Here is a 21,230-nt window from a genome sequence, read left to right as displayed (position 1 = left end):
ACCAGTAATTATTATTATAATTACTAAGAAATTATAAATATATTTATATAAGTATATAAATTATAATTACTTATTATTATATAGGAAACTAATTATGGGCCCTTTGAGAGCTAGAGCCTAGAGTATGTTGGTCTTTGGAGAAATAGCCACAGGAAGTAATGGATCCCAGGCTACCCTTCCTCCCCTCACTTTCCAGAGAAAGGTGAGAGTTTCCTCCGTCCTGAATATCCATCATGATGCCCTACTCCACAGGCCCAAAGGCCACAGCCAATCAGCTGTGAACTGAGGCATCTGAAGCCAGCAGTGAAGCAAACCCCTCCAGCTGACTGTCTCTCATGTTCCGTCACAGGATGGAAAGCCAAGGAGGAGAAAGGGACACACAAGAAGAAGAAGGGTGGCTATGAGACCCTTTCCACATCCGTGCTGATGTGATTAGTGAGATGGCTGAAGAGTCAGACACAGAATGCAGAAGTGCCAGCGCCCAAAAGGGGCCTCCTCAAACTCTCAGAATAGACAGAGGGATAAAACTATGTAGTTAGTACAGGAACAAAAGTGAATAGACAACACACGTGTGTAAACATGTGCAGGCATGTGCACACATATATGCCTGCATGCACACATACATACACACATGCATATACACACATGCACAACACTGCACACATGCATGCATATACACATGTGCACACTCACACACATACATACACACATTATAGTTTACTTTGACACAGTCTGTCAAACATCCTCTAGGTCTCAGTATATTAATCTAATTTCCTAACGATGAAGATGTTGCATTTCCAGCTAGACTTTCAACATACAATGCAGGAAAAGAAAAAAAAATACATGTGTGAACTTTTATCTCGAACTAGAAATTTTGGTTTTCTCATGTTTTTATAGAAAAAAAGTCCCAGGAGATTTCAATTGAAAGAGCAAAGCATTTTCTCTCAAACTCATTCTCAAGGCTAGAGACCGCATGGTCTCTCAGTGTCTTTTTTTCACATGACAGCAATCAGCAAACGGGTCAAGAACTATAATCTGATAGCTGCAGGGAGCTGTTGCCAGAGGGAGAGGTACAAAAACCCCACATGAACTGTATAGTTCTTCATCCCAGATGAGGAAGAAGGTAGAGGAAGGATCGTGGTGGAAGATTCAAAACTTGGCAGCTGCCTCGAGGCTTGTTAGAAAGTTGCAATTTAAATAAATACTGCCACAGAGAATCGAACTACATCTGGAGTCTACAGTTTAATCTCTCTCGGCATTCAACAGATGTTTACGTATTGAATTTTAAATAGGATATGTTTAAGGATAGTTTAAAGCTAATGTTTTCTAAATACTGTAGATGGGACTTGGTATATTTATGCTGCTCAAGTGATCTTTATCCTAGAACAACAGCCCTAAGAAAGTCCGAGGCAGTGAGCTCACAAGCCCTCCGTTCTGAGTTAAAGAAACTGGGCCTCCAGGGGTTAGGTACCGAGTTACCGGACTGTACAAATTGTGTCTGAGCTGCAAGCAGAACCTGAGTGGTGAGTTTCACCTTAAATGTTTAAAATCTCCTGAAAGTTTTTGCGCCTCTCTCATAGAATGTAAAAGCACACATCATAAGTGTATACACACAAACTAGGACTATCTCCCAAGACCCAGGGGCACCACGAGACTAAGCAACACCCAGTAGAAAGCTGAGCCCACAATGGCTGAAAGGGTGGCAGAGAAGCAGCTAGCCACGCCTACCAGCCGCTGCAGACCTCTTGGCAGGGAGCCACAGAGCAGCCAGGAAGCTGGCAGGTACCCTGGGGGAACTCAAGGGTCCCAGAGGTGAGACAGCCCTGTTGGACAGTGTAGGGAAAGCTTCTAAATACAGATAGGAGAAACTTGAAAGATTTTAGAGTTCTTGAGCCGTAGACAGAGAGGGGGAGATTTCGTCAAATAATCATTGTTCACTGTTTTTAACGCGCTAGTCTAACTCCTTGGTAAGGCGGCTGAGACCTATATGCCACAAATCAGTGCAGAACACTGTGACTGTCCCCACCAGTGTATGTTAGCCCCCACTAAACCGAACCCAGCAGAGGTCCTGCTGAGCCGCTGTATGATTTCTCCATCAATTTAATAACAGCTTTTTATTGAGGGGGATTTGCGAGACAGGCAATCAGCTTCTCACTGTGAAAATGAAGTCTGAAGACTCAGAGTGACAGAGTGCAGCTGAGTCTCGATTTTGCACACATCCACCTAAACTGGGGCCCTCCTCCCACCCATCCCCACACTCCCAGGCATCTAACCTCACTGCCATTCTCTGAGGTCACATGTAAATCTCTAGACAGCCACATAGTTCTGAACCAACAGCCTTTGCTCCATTTCTAAAGATGATCCAGGGAGGCTGACCACAAGCGGAGAAGTTTGCCACCAGAAAACATGGCAGAGCACCTCTTTACTTCCTCCTCTTCCTCATTCCCTTTCCCCAGATGTATCAGCATATCTGCACACCATATGAAGCCAACCTGGCGTCCATTGCTGTAGTGATTCGTCACTAACCACAGGCATCTCAGAAGAGGAGAGTCAGGGTGTCCTCGGCCAGGCAGTCAGTACCTTTGAAACGGATGGGCTGAGAACTTGTGGCGATATGGCTGTGAAAACACAATTCTCACGAGTTTACCCTGCATGTTTCTGATCTTGATCAAATCTTTTGTGTGCAGGCTCTTTACCTACAACGCCACTGGAAATCAATGCACAGAAAAGCTGGCCAATAACCCGACTGTATTTTACAACCATAGGAGTATATGCGGATCAGTTAGGCAGATCCAAAATTCTTGGAATACATTTGCCACAAGGGTCAGATTCTTTTTTTTTTTTTTTTGGTTCTTTTTTTCGGAGCTGGGGACCGAACCCAGGGCCTTGCGCTTCCTAGGCAAGCGCGTTACCACTGAGCTAAATCCCCAACCCCTCAGATTCTTTTAAAAGGAAATAAATCACATTCTCACAACCCCACAGCACTCACTGGATCTGACACGTTTCACTATTTTGTTAGCCAGTGACCGGATTCCTTATCAGCTTTCGTCTAAATGCATGAGTCCTAGTGATAGTTTTTACAAAATCATTCCACTCTCTGAACCTTCCTTTTCCTCATCTTCAAAGTGGAATGGTAGACCAGCCAGTGCTGTAAGGGTTAAAAATGTATCAACAAAAAATAATTTCAAAATTCTTTCTAGAAAAAAAAAGTGAGGTACTAGGAGAAGACTAAATGAAAAGACGAAGATATCATGGCAGGTGGTAGGCAGTTAAGTGGAAATTTCTTACCAGAGCACTTAATAAACATATGAAAACAATTTAGACCCATCCGTGGCCAGGCTTCCCCATTTATCAAGTGAGAATGTGCCGTAAATTAAAACCAAAGCAAAGCGCCTCAAAGAGAAGACGGACTAGAATGAAAACAAATGGGCACTAAGCGCGAACGGAGACGATGACTCAGGAAATCGGATCGTGCGCAGAACCGCGAGGCTCCTCTTACTGTATCCGTCAATGGCTGCCTTGTTTCCAGGAGCGAGCTATTTCCCAAACATTAATATAATGATCTTTTTATCCCTCCGGTGTTTATCTGATACTTTTTAAAAAAATGAACTCAAAAACTGAAATCTAAAACAAAACTGGAAATAAACACTCCTAGTGCTTGGGTCCATGTTACCTTCCGATCTTCGGAATTTCCCTTTTGCTTGACCGGGCGGGGCTTGCTTCTAAGTGCGTGTTGGAGTCTGGCTGGGGAAAATCTATCGCCAATGTGTGAAATCTGTCTACTTGCTACATACAGCATCTATGGCGTGTCAGATTATGTGTATTTTTATGTATGTACACTTACATGCTCATGTGTACACTTGAGTGTGCATCCACGTGGAAGCCAGATGTTGGCACTAGCTGTTTTTCTCCGACCGATTGTCTTTGAGACAGCGTTTCACTGACTCTGAAGCCTTCAGGTCAGCTACTCTGGTTGGCCAGTGAGCCCCAGCATCCCAACTCTGCCTCCCCGGGGATTACAAGTATACACAGCCACACCCAGATTTTTTTTACATGGGTTCAAACATCTGTTCATGCGTGTATAAAAAGTGCTTTGTTGAATCAGCCATCTCTAAGCTCATATGCATATTTTCAAAGACATTTATTTGTCAAGGCCGCACTAGACGGCGAAATGCAGACTCACTGACGTTATGAGCAAGTAGTCTAAAGAGAGTTTAAAGAACTAATGAATTGTATTATATTGTGATTGTGCGTGGAGTTATTTGAAATAAATAGGATTTCGTGTATGGTAATTTAAGCTCTTCCTGAAGAGAATTATTTGGCAGCTTGGCTATTCAGTCTGCTTCATGAAGCCTGAAAACACAGCACATTTACAGGCAGGTGTTGGAAATACAGACTCTGTCTTTGAATCCTCAGTGTCCCGGATAATCAGAGCTATCAGGCTCCAATCTGTTCGGAAAACTCACAGTTTATTAGCCGTGTACACGTGTAACTAGGTAGCAAATCTTTAATATTCTAAAGCAGCTTGAGAAATCGGACGAAGTTGTGTGTTTTGGTTTAGAGAATGTATAAAATTCCCTAAAATAGACGTGGATGTACATCTTGAACCCCCCCAAAATTCAATTAAGTCACCATTGCTGCCAGATAACCATCGGTCAGGGTTATAACCATGCAGCTGTGGGGAACTAGAAGTCTTCGGGGTAAGATAGGAAAGTGTGGGGGCTTAGTCCGGCAGAAGGCTGAGAGAAGGTAATCCTGGGGAAGGCATGTGCCGGTGTGGACCAGACCAGGAGCAGCCAAGAAACCTTGTCCTCTTCCTGCTTCTGCTCTTGAGGAAACGTTTATAAGAATTTCCCAATAGCATAAAAAGAACCAATGGAGGTTAATATTTTTTTAAAAGGACATTTATTTGTTTTTATGTGTGAATGTAAACCTATTTGAAGGAAGGACTTAGGTCCCCCAGGCAACACTGAAACTCCACTTAACAGGACCACAACTTAGCTCACACAGGAGTCCAGGAATGCTCTGGAAAGCTGTATCAGTTCACCACCACAGACAATGAAGGCAGTACTGAGTGAACCGAGTATTAGGTGCCATTGCTCAACCACTGAGCTAGGAAATGCAAACTAAAATGACAATTCTCTTCTCTGCAGGAGTTGCAAGGACTCACCTAGCCTCCTGAAAATGTGTGTGGTAAACTCGGAGAACAGCCATGGGGTAGGCTATAAGAATATTAAGGTCATCCACAACTCAAGACCCAGTGATTCCAACGTTAGAACTGGTATCCTCAAAATGCAAAGAGGTTTGGTGAACAAGGATATTTCTTAAGATGCTTTCAATGATACAAAATAATGGCCTTTTGCCAACTACAAACAAGGAAGAGTAGTTTTTAAAAAACAATACCTCCAACATTTAAATATGAAGCATACACCCTATGTAGGTATTATACAATGGCACGTGTGTGTACATATTGAGTGTAGGAGTAGGAAGACAATAGTGGGTTCATTTCTGCATCAGCAAATACCTACACGGTGCTTCTCCTGTTCCCCAGGTTGAAGTTCTGCATGCTTTAGATGGGAAAATAAGACAAAGACAGAGAAGAGACTGAGGGAAGGGAGGCACAGTGACAGGCCCAACTTGGGATCCGATTCAAGGGGAGGCTCAAAGGCCTGACACTATTACTGATGCTAAGGTGTGCTTACACGGCTGCCCTCTGAGAGGCCCTACCAGCAGCTGACTGAGACAGAGGTAGATACTTACACCTAACCAATGGACTGAAGTTGGGGACCTCTGTGGTTAGGGAAAGGTTGGAAGAAGCTGAGGGGGAGAGAAACCCTATAGAAAGACCAGCAGTCTCAACTAACCTGGACCCCTGAGATCTCTCAGACATTGAGCCACCAACCAGGCAGCATACACCAGCTGATATGAGGCCCCAGACATGTATACAGCAGAGTCTGGCCTCAGTGAGAGAAGATGCACCTAACCCTTGAGAAACTTGAGGCCCCAGGGAGTGGGGAGGCCTGGCAGTGGAGAGAACATCCTCCTAGAGGGGGTGGGGTGGGATGAGGAACTGTGGGAGGGCAGACAGGGAGGGAACAATGACTGGACTGCAAAAACAGTAATAAAAATAAATGAATAAGACACAAGGACGTCACATACATGGCCCAAGGTGACAGAGCATAGGTTGTGAGTAAACTCCAGCGTCTGTGTCTCTGAGAGCTGAAGGTCATCTCTCTGCCACAATTAAGCAACATTCTTATTTCTTTGTGTTGGTAAACTGAAGAAAAAAAATACTAAGTAAAATCTCAAGGCATCCAAGATAGGATCCATTAAATAAGTATGATTTTAATTTTGGAAGAAAGTAATAGGTGTCGCCAACCGTCCTGAGATTTATTTCTAGAAACCTAAGTATTTATGATGTCTTAATTTCATAAAAAAAGGAGAAATGGTTGTAGTGCAATGAGGAAATGTTTTTAGTATCTGTGCTGTGCTGCACATAGCAGGATGAAGGCACACTGTGTTCCCATAAATGTGTAAGTGATTTGGCAGGTGACACCGGAAGTTAACAGATAAAGCCATGTACAGTGACAGCAAAACAAAAAGACACGTTCTCCCCCTTTTCATTGAGGGCAACTCAAATTTATCTTATGGCACACACTGTGGTCTTAGAAACTCTAATGGTTACAGGAAACCAGGGAAGCGATCAGCAAACCATAGCAGACTTTCTTTCCCTGTCAACTTCCGGTGCCAAAAAGTAACGGTCAAATTACTTAAGCTTCATCTAAAGGACGCATAAGTGTGGCAATTACAGAAAGTTACTTCTCAACTCTACCAGGTCCCTCTACCTGAAGCTGTTGCCAAGAAACCTGGGATCCGGGTCACCAGCACGGAGGAGTTTGAGGGTAGGAATACCATTCGGAACCATGGCAACGATGAGAAACAACACAGCCTAGTAACGTGGATGGGATTTGGGGTGTGTCTTTTTCTTTCGTAAAATTATACGCAACTGCCTCTCTACTCAGACCCCCAAGTAAAAGGTAAAAACGTAACATCAAGAGGAAGAGAGCAAAGACTCTCCAATTGTTGTTGTTGTTGTTGTTATTATTATTATTATTATTATTATTATTATTATTATTTTGGTTCTTTTTTTCAGAGCTGGGGACCGAACCCAGGGCCTTGTGCTTCCTAGGCAAGCGCTCTACCACTGAGCTAAATCCCCAACCCCGACTCTCCAATTATTTAACCCATCATTTCTTTCTTTCTTTCTTTCTTTCTTTTTTTTTGTTCTAAAAGCAAGGAGACCACATTAAAGATACACAATGTAACCTTTACAACAATCCCGTAGTCCAGAAAAATGGGGAAACTGCCAAGCCACAGTTTGTCTACTCTAAAGAATATTAAGCTAAGTAAAGTTTTTATTTATGCAAAATGCTTTAGAGAATGGGATATTTCCTCAGTGTCTTATCTTTGAAAACCGAAAGACAGTGAGCTAATCATCAATAACTCAGCTAAATTAAAGCTGTATTAGAAAAATCATTCCGTTGTAGTGGAGATTTCTTCTTTTTTGCTTTTGTTTTTGTTAAATAAGAACACCCATCAGGGCACCAGTCTTCCACGTTGCCAAAATTAAAAGTCACAGTTTATTTAACAAGTAGACGCTGTTACAAAAGTTTAGGACAAAAATTAAGCACAATGAATTTCAACACAAAAGCGGTGCGCAAGTGTACAAACTCTAGTGCAGAGTTGCAAAAATCAAAGGATTGGGAAACAAATGTAAATCATACTATAAATCACGTCAGAGGGACACGAGGGACCACCTAGTCCACAGTATGATTGGCCACAGCTCTGCATCACCACAGGGAGCTGGAGACTTCTGGGAATGGGCCGTGCTATCTCTGGCTTTATCTACCATATACTCCCAAATCAATGCCATTAAAAACCACTCTGTTCCTCTTGGCCGTATCGCTTGGCATTTTTCCATCAGTCGCATCACTATACTGACCTGGCTCCCAAGGAAGGACCAAACAGGCTAATGCTACTGCACTTGAGAATTGCCCAAGCCCTTTAGAAAACAATCACCAGGGCCCAGACTCAGGGCATAGGGGCTTCATCATGGATGGACTTCAATCACAATATGGATAAAGGAACAAAGTGGCTGACAAGACATGGGTCTTTTCCTCCCCTGGCTGACTGTTTTCGTTGATAAACTTTTTTTTAAAGATGTATTTATTTATTATATATAAGCACACTGTAGCTGTCTTCAGACACACCAGAAGAAGACATCAGATCTCATTACAGATGGTTGTGAGCCACCATGTGGTTGCTGGGATATGAACTCAGGACCTCTGGAAGAACAGTCAGTGCTCTCAACCACTGAGCTATCTCCCCAGCCTAGACAGACTTCTTAACTGCAGATAACAAAGCTAGGATACTGAACTCTAATTCCATGTGACTGCGGATGATAGGTATATGAGAATTCTTGTAGGGTCTTACACTGAAATAAAATAGACAAAAAGGTATAACACCACACACACACACACACACACACACACACACACACACACACACACACACTATAAAACCTTGATGTTCAGCAATATCACCCCACATTTTGATACAGACTAGATGTCTTTTAGCTTTGGGGTAGACATGACATCATGACATATGACTATGGTGCTGGGGATTGAACCTGGGGCCCTGTATATGTCTGCAAAGCATTCAACCCCTGAGTTGCTTCCAGCTCTGTTTCTACATTGTAGTTTCAGGTGGCCTCTCACAAGCTGCCCAGGCTGGCTTAGAACCCCTCTGTATCCCAGGCAGGCCTTGAACCTGCAGTATCCCTGCCTCACTCTCCAAAGCTTCTGAATCACAGGTCTCTGCCTCCAGGTCAGCTCACCAAACTGTTTAGAAGGCAGACATAAGAACCAGCTCTGGGGGATAAAGAGATGGCTCAGCTGTTAAAGAGCACTGGCTGCTCTTCCAGAGGTCCTGAGTTCAATTTGCAGCAACCACATAGTGGCTCACAAGCGTCTGTAATGGGATCTGGCACCCTCTTCTGGTGTGACTGAAGATAATGACAGTGTACTCACATACATAAAACAAACAAATCTGAAGAAGAAAGGAGGAGGAAGAAGAGGAGGAGGAGGAGGAGGAGGAGAAGCAGCAGAAGCAGCAGAAGCAGCAGCAGCTCTATAAGTGGCTTCCTTCACACGGAGTTCAAGCAGCCCTCAGTGCCCCCTCCCGTGCCACACACACACACACACACACACACACGAGCCCAAAGGTGATCTAGCAGGGAAGACTAAGGCTGAGCAATTAATTAACTCAGAAAAACACTTCCCTACTGCCCTTATTTCCTCCAGAATTGAATGATCAAGAAATAGTGCTGGGTGATGTGAGGTCACCAAGACAAAACTATCATAATTGGGAAGGTCTATGAATTAACGAGGAAATTACCTTCCTTGCAAGAATTAATTAAGATCGTGTTGGAAGACTGTAAAACACTACCTCACAAACACCTATTAAGTATGTAGAATTAATGGATTCACACCAGGCGCCTTACTTGCCACTAAACTCTCAATGCTAAAATAGAACTACCGTTCAAAGTGCTGGGCAGTGTCTTCTGGGTACACAGCCATAACTTACGCAGTACGGAGGGCAGCCTAACTGTTGAAGACCCAATACCTTCGGTTGGGAGGAATTCTATTTCCAAGAGACTCCCTGGAGCTACAGTAGGGACTAAAGAGTGCAGCCAGTGTAGGAAAAGGCTTAACCTCATCCCTGCTTTGGAGCTGTATAACAGCCTAACAGGAGCCAGGAGTTCTCACTGAAAGCTTCTCATTGATTCTGACAGCCTAACTCCTAATAATCTTCTCACTTTCCATCTACGTCTCTAGCCATCTTCTTAGCATACTGAGGCTCTTCCTCTTCCTGTCGGACTTGAGAACCACCAGAAGGTCAGTTCCTGGGCTTTGTCTGTTAAGAAACACCTCTCCTTAGAATAAAGAATCTGCTAATCATCTGGAATCTATGCTGCCCACGTTCACAACCATACTATGAAATTTATGAGGAGTAGAGAGACAACCCTCCCCAGGGCCCAAAACTGTGCCTTCCCTATTAGAAAGAACTTGGTACATAGTCTACAAGCAACAGACACTGGAGGCATTTATAGAATGTGTTTGTTTTCCTTAACCTTGTATCAAAACATTTAATAAGTCAGTGCTACTTAACCATGAGCTTGAGGGGCAGGGATGGCCAAAGGGAAGGCTGTCACCTCCAGAAATCACACACAGCTAGTAGACCTAGTAGCCCCCACTTTCCACAGATTCCACATCTAGAGGTTCAACAAACTGTGGATGCAACATATTTGCAGATCTTGTGTCTGTTGTTGAAGATACAGACATTTTCTCTTCTCTAATTTCCTAAACCATGGCGCATAACAAACTCTTGCATACTGGGTAGCATCTATGTGACTCGGTATGAAAACGTAGGTGGAAAAAGACTTTCTCTTGTAAGGTCCTGCACTGAAATAGAATACACGAACAACTGTTTTTTAAAAAATATAATTTCTCTTTTTAGTCTGTATTTCGGTAGGCAGCTGTACAAACCAGCTCTTTGTGTGGCTTTTCACGCTCATACATCACTTAAATCATATGTAGATGCTTTCAAACCTGAGATAATGTGCATGGGGTATAAGCCAATTATATTGTATCTGAGGGACTTGAACAGATGCAGGTTTGGGTATCTAGAACATATTGCCCATGGATATTGAGGAAATGTATTCTGCCTGCTGGCAAACATGATATACTTTTATTATGTGATTCATTCTCTCTCTCTCTCTCTCTCTCTCTCTCTCTCTGGAAAAGTTTAAATTTTAAAGCTACTATAATCTTGGAACAATTTAGAAATCTTAGTGTATTTTTATTTTAGTGTAAATTTAGTGTACTTTTGACAGTTATTTTCTTTTTTTCCTTCCTTCCTTCCTCTCTCTCTTTCTTTCTTTCTTTCTTTCTTTCTTTCTTTCTTTCTTTCTTTCTTTCTTTCTTTTCTTTCCTCCTGTCTTTCTTTCTTTCCTTCTAAGACAGACAGGGTCTCACTATGTAGCATTGGCTGTCCTAGACTTCACTCTGCAAAGCAGTCTGGCCTTGAACTCACAGAGATCCATCCATCTCTGCCTCTCATGTGCTGGAACCAAGCCTGTGCACCGCCGTGGCTGGCTGACAGCTATTTCATTTTTATTAATATGTTTTTAATTGAAAGAGAACGGCATTACTTTGCCCTTCCCTTTTCTTCCTCTAACCTCCCCTATGTCCCCTACTCTCAAGTTGAGAGCATTTTCTTCTTCGATGAGTATTGTTACACACACATGTATATGTGCACACATATACAAATGTACCCTGTGAAGTCTGTTTTGCTCTAACTGTATTTTTGTGCAGACCATACTGTCTGAGAGCTTTATGAGATGACTCATCAACGGGAGGAGACACCTAAGATAACCCTCATCTTCTGGATATTTCAAAAGTACAACTCTCTGTTCTGATTGGTCCAGACAGCCCCATCCCTCATCTTAGTTAACTGATCTGTTGCTGAAAGAGACACAGTGGCTATGATAACTCACAAAAGTAAGCATTTAATTGGGGCTTGGCTTGCGGTTTTACAGCGTTAGTTCATGATCATCAAGATGGGAAGGAGAGAGGCATGTTGCTGGAATAGGAACTGAGTTTTACATCTTGATCCACAAGCAGCAAGGAGAGGGAAGGAGAGGAGAATGGACAGGAGGGGAGGGGGAGGGGGAGGGGAGGGGGAGGGGGGAGGGGAGACTAGGTCTAACCTGAACTTTTGAAACCTCGAAGCCCTCCTCCAGTGATAAATCTCCCCTAACACGGACACACCTAATCCTTGTAATGCTTCACCAACTGTGGACCCAGCACATTAGTATAATCCTATGGGTGTGTGGGGTGTGTGAGATTTTCATTCAAACCATCACATTCCTTAAGGCCAGAATAAAGCATGCGACCTCTCAGAATCTTAGGCTGAGAAAGTTGCAGAGAACCTCAGAGGGCAACCAATCCAGTGGGCCCCGAGCTGTGACATGCACAGATGTCTGTAAAGCTCGGGAAGGCACGTCTCGCCATCTCCCGCCTCTACAATCTATATTCTGGTAGGCATGGGAGGGGCCCACGACGCATTTCTAACAAATTCTCGTCAATGCTGATGTACACCTCGTGGAAGACCATCTGAGGAACGCTTGACCCGACCTTGTCTCCTATAGCATCAGTCAGCAGATGGAGACCCTGTAGATCGGAATGTGTTCTAATCAAAGTAGCATAGTCAAATATGAGACCAGAGGTCTGGCCACATTCTGATCTCGGACCACGTCAGACATTAAAATGTGTCTCAACCAGAGACACTCAAGCTTGATCACGCCAACTTCACGTGGTTCCAGTGAGAGGGTGTAGAGAGAGGAATCCCTTAACCGAAGAGTCTGTGAAAGGCCGTGCCCTCCTCCCCTCTCTCCCCCAACTTCATAAAGATGAATTGTTTGTGGTAATTTTATTGCCACAGCTAAAGTGTTCTTTCAAAAATGAAAGCATGATGCCATCTTTCTGATAATGCAATGAGAAAACTATTTTTTATAGGTCACTTGCACACAGCTTCAATAATTAAGTAATTTTCCATGAGCCTCCTGAATGCATTTTAAAAATGACTTTTCAGAACTGTATTTCCCAGCATTTCACAGTCTCCCTCTCCAAGCCCTTGACGCCATTCAGCAAGATCATAAAATGCTCAACAAGCTTTGGTTTAGCGCAAACTTCCACATTGCATGGCAACATTCCCCGTGGCAGGTTGCTAAGGGTCTAGCTACAGTCGGTTCTTCGCCCACCTGTGATGTCATCAGATCCATTCAATACCCGTTTGCTTTTGTAGGCCGTGCTTCACTGACCTGTCTTACGATCTCAGTACCTTCTAACACTTACACTTACACTTGGGGTTCTTGGACTAGGGTGGGGTCTCTCCTGTTGGTCCCTGGGCATTCCTGTAACTGTCAGGTCTCAGAGCTCCCACCCACAGAGGAGAGAGCTCTGGAGCCCCGGGTACTGCTCAGTGCCTGCTGTGTGGACTGTGAGCCTTTGCCTCCTCAGGAGTTCTCTCTTCATTTTCATGGTGTTTGTTCTCTATTAGTTTAGGGGAAACTACTCATTATTCTGTCATTCGTTAAATATTGAATCCCACATTCAATATGAACGCACAATATAAAAATCCATACACACATAGACATACACAAACACACACATACACAAATACACAAATACACACAGACACATACATACACAGATATATACACATACACACAGACACACACAGACATACACACAGACATGCACACAGACACATACACACATACACACACAGATATATACACATACACACAGACACACACACAAACACACACAGACACATACACACATAGACATACACAAACACACACATACACACAGACACATACATACACACACAGATATATACACATACACACAGACACACACACAGACACACACAGACATACACACAGACATGCACACAGACCCATACACACATACACACACAGATATATACACATACAGACATACACACACAGATATATACACATACACACAGACACACACACAGACACACACAGACATACACACAGACATGCACACAGACACACACACACATATACACACAGACACACAAACACACACACAGACACATACAAACACACACAGACATATACCCATACACACAGAGATACACACAGACATACACACAGACACACATGCACAGACACACACACAGACACACATACACACACAGAAACACATGCACAGACACATACACAGACATACATGTACACATACTCACACATGCACCTACACTCATTACAGAATAATGCCCAAATATAAGAGAATACAATTGTCACACAATTGTTTTCTGTTAAGATAGATGAAAAAAAGATGGCCAAGCAGTTCAGAGACCCCAGCTTCAGCCTCCAGCATCCACATCAGGAGACTCAAAGACACCCACAAACCCCATTCCAAAGGATCAGACGCCCTCCTCTGGCCTCCTGGAGCACTTGCAGACAGGTGGTGCCCATACACACCCTCTAGTTTAAAGCGCTTTAGAGTCACACATAAGAACCCTTATATCACCAGAGTCACATCTGACTCTGTAAGCCAGCTAGTTGAGTCACTTCTGATGGTGGTCCCATGATACCATACCATCCAAGGATATCCTGGGGACACCAGCATTGAGGCCAGCTCAGCTTGCACTCTGTAGTGTTCACTCAAAAGCAAAACCATCTAGTGACTGGGGGAGGCAGAGAGACAAAGAGACAGAAACAGAGACAGCTACCTGAGAACTGAGTGGGCTTTTGAAATCAAAGATCATTCCTAGCGACACAACTCCTCAAAAAGTATCATGCCTTCTTTTTTTTTTTTTTTTTTTTCGGAGCTGGGGACCGAACCCAGGGCCTTGCGCTTCCTAGGTAAGCGCTCTACCACTGAGCTAAATCCCCAGCCCCAGTATCATGCCTTCTAATCCTCCCCAAGCAGCTCCACCAGTGAAAGACCAAGAATTCAAATCTATGAGCCGCTGGGAACCATTCTTGTTCAAACGTCCACACTGAACCACACGTAGCACCTGAATTTCCTCTCTGTGAGCAGAAAATAGGAGGGAACCCAGTTCTATTTTCAAAACTGAAGAAGTTACCATGCCAACTGCAGGATAATTCCATTTGGTTACTAAGTAAACAAGTCTAAATCATAAAGTGGCATATAACCCAGGAGCTTTCCAAATGTAATTTAATGACATTGTTAAAATTTTAATCAAACTGCCCATCAAAACCCAATCCCCAGTTTACAACAACGAAGCAAACCAGACGGTGACTGTAAGCCAACTGCTTGAGTCATTTCTGAGCTTTTTAATTTTAAGGTATCTCCCTTGCTTTATCACCAGAAAATTACATCTAAATCTATTGACCACAGGAGAAGGTAACAATTACAACTTAAAACCGAAATCAGATACATAATTGCCTTTAAAAAAAAGTCTATGAAATAAGAACTTTTGGAGAAAGGAGGGACTGGTTAAGAACTTTTCTGTGGACCAGTGTGTAAGTCACTTGTCACCAAGCTTGTAACCAAATGAGAGAGAGAGAGAGAGAGAGAGAGAGAGAGAGAGAGAGAATCAACTCCAAGAACCTTCCCCATATACACAATAAGCACATGCAGAAAAGCTTTTAGAAAAGAATGCCTCCATAGCCACAATCTCCTGGATGTTCAGAGCCAGGAAAGCACCTTATGAAATAGCAATGACTTTTGTTTTACCATTTTGTAAAGGGGAAGAGTCAGTAAGTTCACGTTTGTCCCTTTGAAAGCCCGTGGGATTTTCTTAACCTGAAAGCGACACTAGGTGGCGCTCGCGGCACAAGATTTGGATCAATTAAAACAAGGCAAAGTAAGTTACTGGACAGATCTTAAACTCAATAGTTCTACTACAGAAAGGGGAGGGGAAGTGGAGGGAGGGAGAGAGGGAGGGAGGGAGGTAGAAAAAGAAGATTTTCTAATCATTGGAAGAATTAGAACTAATATTTCTGAAACATTTACTATGGAGAGACGCTCACTGCAAAGCTGCTGTCTGCAAAGCTAGATTGTGTGATTTGGGGACCAGGCTCTGAGGGGTACACAGAATACAGTCTTTGAGAATACCCCCCTCCAAAAAACCGGTTTAACAAGGTTAGCTTTCTCATACATAAAAAACAACTTGCGTTCAGAAAATTAATGACATTTTCTTTGTATCGATGTTGCAGGGCGGGGGGGGGGGGGCGCACTTTCCCAAATTACCCTCAAACCTCTCTGCTTTTCGGAATGTGGAAAGCTAGGAAGCCGGTATCCAGACCTTCTGAGTGCGTAAGAGAAAGGAGAGTCTGCGGAAGGTACAAAGTGCAGGTTTAATTACCGGTAAGCAGGGCTCGCATTTGAAAGCAGACTCTGGACAATACTCCTGAGCCTGAGGTAGGCTCCAGCTAGAGCAAGATATAAAACTTCCAGATAAGCAGCCACTCCAGGACCTCTTGTCCCTTCGGGGTAGATAGAAGCTTGCCTCCAAGGCTAAGCTGGCTCCCTGAGCTATCTCAGACTGCCTCGACACCTGCCAACCCTACTGGGAAGGCAAAGTTCAGAACCGCAGCGTCAGACTTGTTCAGTCCCCAGCGCTTCTGCTGACACCAGTGGACCTGACAGGCGGTAAAATGTTGCAGGGTCATTTTCCCCCCTTCTGTGGATTTAAAAAAAAACCCATGAGACAGGCAAGATGTTCTGCTGACAGCTGAGTATGTGCCGGGGTGACCTTCGAACGAGCATGACTCACACAGTTCCCATGAAGTCCAAGAAACAGTTTGGATCAGGGTCAGATAAGCATGAAGGCAGGGAGAACCACCCCAGAACTGCCGGTCTGTGTGTGGCCAGACTTTTTTATTCTTGGGATGGGCTACCAATCCCTATGTTTTCTTCACAGCTTGCAGATGTAAAAAGTGAACTCTTTTTCCTTTGTAAACTGTTGCTAAGTCAAAGAACCCAAGTGTTAATGCTGCCACCATAACTGATTTCTAAAAGCACCCTGACCAGAATAAACAAGGACAGAGCTTCGGAGTGTTTCTTGTTCCAGAGATAGCTCTTTTCGCTTTGCCATGTGTATTGGGGGTAGGCTGTGCTCCTGTGCTCTTGAAATAGGTGTGTCCACCAAACCGGGAGCTTGCTTTTTTCACCTAGGCTGACTCACCACCAAGCCTCCACCATCCTCCAGCTGCCCCACCCCAGACCTCAGTGCTGAAGTTGGAAACCAGTGTGGCAACAGCAGCTCTGGAAGTGGGTCCTACTCGCCAGAGGTGGTGGCGCAGGGCTTTAAATCCCAGTGAGTTCGAAGCCAGCCTGCTCTATAGTGAGTTCTAGGACAGCCAGGGCTACATAGAGAAACCCTGTCTTGAAAACCAAAAGGAAAGAAAGAATGAAAGAAAGGAAAAAAGAGAGAAAGAAAGTCAGCCTTGAGGATCTGAGTTCAAGTCCTCCCATTTGTGCAGAGAGGGCTCACAGAGTTGACTGCAACAAACAACAAACAAACAAACAAACAAACAAACAAACTCCTATGAACAGCCTGAAGCTATGAACTCTGAAGCTATTTACCGGCTAAAATTAGGATGAAATGAATTGGATAAATTATTTAAAGTGGCCCTTTTCAATAGCTTTAAAACTGAGAGAGGCTTTCATGTAAAACTGGCCATCAACGTGTGGGTTTTCACACCAGTTCTCAAATGGATGGCCAGGCAATTTGACCTATGATGCAATGGAATTTTCCAATTACATTTTTAAATGGGAGTATGTGTGTCTGTGGGGGGGGTAGCTAGCCACATGTTCTGTGATATAGAAGCCCCATACTTCCACAGTTTCTCCTTAACACGGGACTCTTTCCACAAACCCTGCCAGTGTCTAGTAGAATAACAGATCCTTGAGAAGAAAGTTAGAGGTGATCCTGGTACCATATAAAGAAGGTGAAGCTAAATCAATACAGATACAAAGCTTTGCAGTTCCCTCGTGGTCTCCTGTCTCTATCCCTTGAGCAAAGGCTTTGGAGAAGGAAAAAGTAAGCGATGGATGGTTTTTAAATATAGGGGTTTAGGAATGACAGAAAAATGACTGATAAATAAAGCTACACAAGATCGAAATAGATTTTAAAGTCCTGTGGCTAATCAGCCCACTCCCTCTCTGTCTGGGAAGAAGAACTTGATGAATCAATTGTTTCTCGTTTTGCTGATGTTCACTATTGGCCCTGAGTACAATTACTTTCTAAGCAGAGTAATGTTTAATGAGACCTTATCGTGCTCACCACCTCATAAACATCATTTAGAACTTTGCCTTGGACTCCAGGATGCTGGCGTTTGTTTGTTTCCTTTCTCTGAAACCTTTGAAAGAGGCACACAGTATCTCATTCGTCTGCACCATTGTTATCTGAGCAATAATTAAAGATACAAGTTGAGAAAACAAAGGAACAATATAAGCACTGAAACCCTGAGCAGGAGACGGGCCTCAGGTAGGAGAACAAAGGCAGCTTCTTCTTCCAGAACCTGGTAGAAAGGATCAGAGGCCCTTCCGTTCTGTGGCCTCAAGTCACAGAAGCCAGGGACACAGGGTTAGTCTGGAGTTCTGTGCAAGACTAGACCTGTGTGCAGAGGCTGAAGAGCCCAGCCCGGGCATGAAAGGTGTTTGCAGATGTAAGAACCTTTTCCATTTATAGGAATCAAACCTGAGGGTCCAGAAAAGTGACGGCTCTGACATCACTGTTAGCCTGTCCTGTGCCTCTCCTTCATCATGCAGATGCCAGCTGCAGCAGAAGCTATAGAAGCTGAACCAGTGTTTTAGGAAGGAAAAAGGAAACGCTAACATTTCCTGGGAAAGCCAAAATGAAGACTCTGGAGACTTAGCTCAGATAACTCATTCCTAAGGTGTCTGACCACACATACATACATACATACATACATACATACATACATACATACATACATACACACATACACACATACACACATACACACATACATACATACGTACATACATATACATACATACACACATACACACAGACATATCCATGTGCACGTGTGCACTTGTGCACGTGTGCAGACCACTCTGCATGGTCCCCATTCTTCCGCCAGCATGATTAGTACATTTACTCTCTGTGTATAATAATATTATACTTCCATTTTCCCTGTACTATGGCCTAGTTGACCCACTGTTTAAAGTCCCCTTAACTCCCTGGTATTTGACTTAAGTTTTAATGAATTCATAAACTTGAAATAATCAATGTGTTTGTAGAATGAGCAAAACTCCATTTATTTATTTATTTGTTTGTTTGTTTTGTGGGGCAGTGGTGTGTGTGTGTGTGTGTGTGTGTGTGTGTGTGTGTGTGTGTGTGTGTATTGGATTGAATACAAGGCTTTTCATGTTAGGCAAATGTTCCATCAATGAACTATATCTTTAGCCCAGAGTTTTCATATTTGGAAAGTTAAAAACTATTAGTTACTGCCTTTAGAGCTAGCACACTTAATTAAACGTTTGTTATGTGTGTGTTTGTGTGTGCATTACTATGTGCATGTATATAGATATGGATTTGCATGTGCGTATGTATGTGTTGCTAAAGACAGAAAGCAAAGGCTTAAACATGCAAAGCACACACTCTGCCACTGAGCTATATTCCCAAGTCTTAATTAAACCTCAAGGGCTCTCTAAAAATCATATCTTCTTATTCAGAGAGAAATCCGTTTTACTGAAAACCTCTTCCATTAAAATTGAAATTGCCTAATTGTTCCATTTCTTTTTACTCCTTCATGCCCCAAATCCATAGGCATTTTCCCCCCTTTAGATAATGTCACAAAAAGTCACATGTACTAGGATTTAGTTCCCAGGTCCCCTGTAAGAAAGTATTCTTCAGTTGCTGGAAGTGCTACTAGCAAGTGGCCCTTGGGTATCAAGCTCCTTCAGAAGCTGCCCTACCAAAGACAGACACCTCATACCCCTCCAACCTTGGAAACCACCAGTCAATGTGGGGGCTTCCTCAGTTAGAAATGGCTGGAGTTCAACCCAGTTCCCCACCAGACTGAGCTCAGAACCAAGCTGAAGCTTGGCTGTCCCTCTGCTTGTACCTGCGTTACTCTTTGATGTTTCCAGCCACACGGGCTGAAAGGCTCAATGTCCTCAAGGTCCGCTTCAAAGGCCACTTATGAGACAGCCATGATGGCCTGCTAGCCAGCAGGTGTTAGGCACACAGAAGTCACTAAAGAGGCAGGCTCAGCTTCAGAAACCAACACGGGGTGAGGAAGGTAAATCCCTCCCTCATACATAATGAACAAAGTTGGGTGAGAAAGACAAAGACCTGGTACTGTGAGTGTCTCGTGGGAAACCCGGGAAGAGTTGGGGACAGGAGGGTCAAAACATATATGACGTTCTCACAAAAGTACTTTGAAAAATAAAAAATTTGGAAGGAGTCTTAATCCAGAGAGCTGGGAAAAGGAAGGCTATTGGATCTCTGGCAGGAGCTGGCAGGAGCCGGCTATAATGAACTGCAGCAACTGTGAGGTAAAGAGAGATAGAAGAAGGAGGGTGCAGAAAATGAGAATGTGAGGCCCTCTAGGATGGCCAAGGCCAGATAGAGGAGTGGGCAGGTAGGGCTGACCAGGCAGGGATTAACAGCACACCGGTGTAGAGGAATCGGGTAGGCAGAATGGAATTGGAGAAAGTGTGTGTGTGTATACATGTATGAATGCATGTGTGTATATGTGTGTGTGTGCATGTGCACGCACGCATGTGAGTATGTGTGTGCTTGTGTGTGTGCCTCATATGTGCATCTGTATGCCTGTATGTGTGTGTGCATATGTCCATGTGTGTTTGCACGTGTGTGTATGTATGTCTTCATGTGCATGGGTGTGTCTGTGTGTGTGTATGTGCATGTGTGTGTGAGTGTGTATGCTTGTGCATGTATGTGTGTGAGTGCATGTGCATATGCATGTACATGTGTGTGTGAGTGCATGTACATATGCATGTACGTGTGTGTGTGTGTGTGTGCGCGCGCGCGTGCGTGCACGAGAGTGTGAGGCTATCCTAAAAATTCTGAAATTTTTCTCACTCTGAGATACAGAACCCATGACTTTTCTACAGAGAACATATTTCTGAACTTCTCATCTTCCAACAACTACCAAAATTACTGGGCGTGGGGTGGGGAGCAGCATTGGCCATTTGACATCTTTATGTAAAAACCTGGATGTAGTGATATCTTCCATTCAACGTGAAAAATTCTCAGTGCAGATTATTATTTTACTCAGAAAGCCTTGTTTTATGCTGGAAAAGGAATCTGACACTTTTATCTCAGACCTCTGCTGACTGGTTGACATGAAAAGGCATACCGTGTCCTAGTGATAACACTTGATTCTGACTGAAATTAAGGGAAAGCCCAGACCATAATCTTTCTACTACAGTGTTCACTTTCTCATTTGCCGGTTTTCTTGTGCCTTCTCTCTGCCGCTTACTTGGTGACAATGACGATTGTCATCTGGGGGGGAGAATGTTGGCGTGTTACTATGCACAGTATACATGTTGGAGCTTACTTCAGACTTAGTCTCTCTTTCTACCTACAGATAATCTATG

General features: G+C 43.6%; 1 protein-coding gene across 1 annotated transcript in view; it reads right to left on the bottom strand.

Annotated features, from left to right (window-relative positions):
• Epb41l3 (erythrocyte membrane protein band 4.1-like 3) overlaps nt 1-21,230 on the bottom strand; it is a 204,411-nt gene that overhangs the window by 160,624 nt on the left and 22,557 nt on the right. The gene's annotated exons all lie outside the window — the stretch shown is intronic.

The sequence above is a fragment of the Rattus norvegicus genome, chromosome 9, assembly GCF_036323735.1.
Source record: "Rattus norvegicus strain BN/NHsdMcwi chromosome 9, GRCr8, whole genome shotgun sequence".
Classification (NCBI taxonomy): domain Eukaryota; kingdom Metazoa; phylum Chordata; class Mammalia; order Rodentia; family Muridae; genus Rattus; species Rattus norvegicus.
Note: the sequence above shows the minus strand (reverse complement) of the source record. Positions and strands in the feature narration are given on the sequence as shown.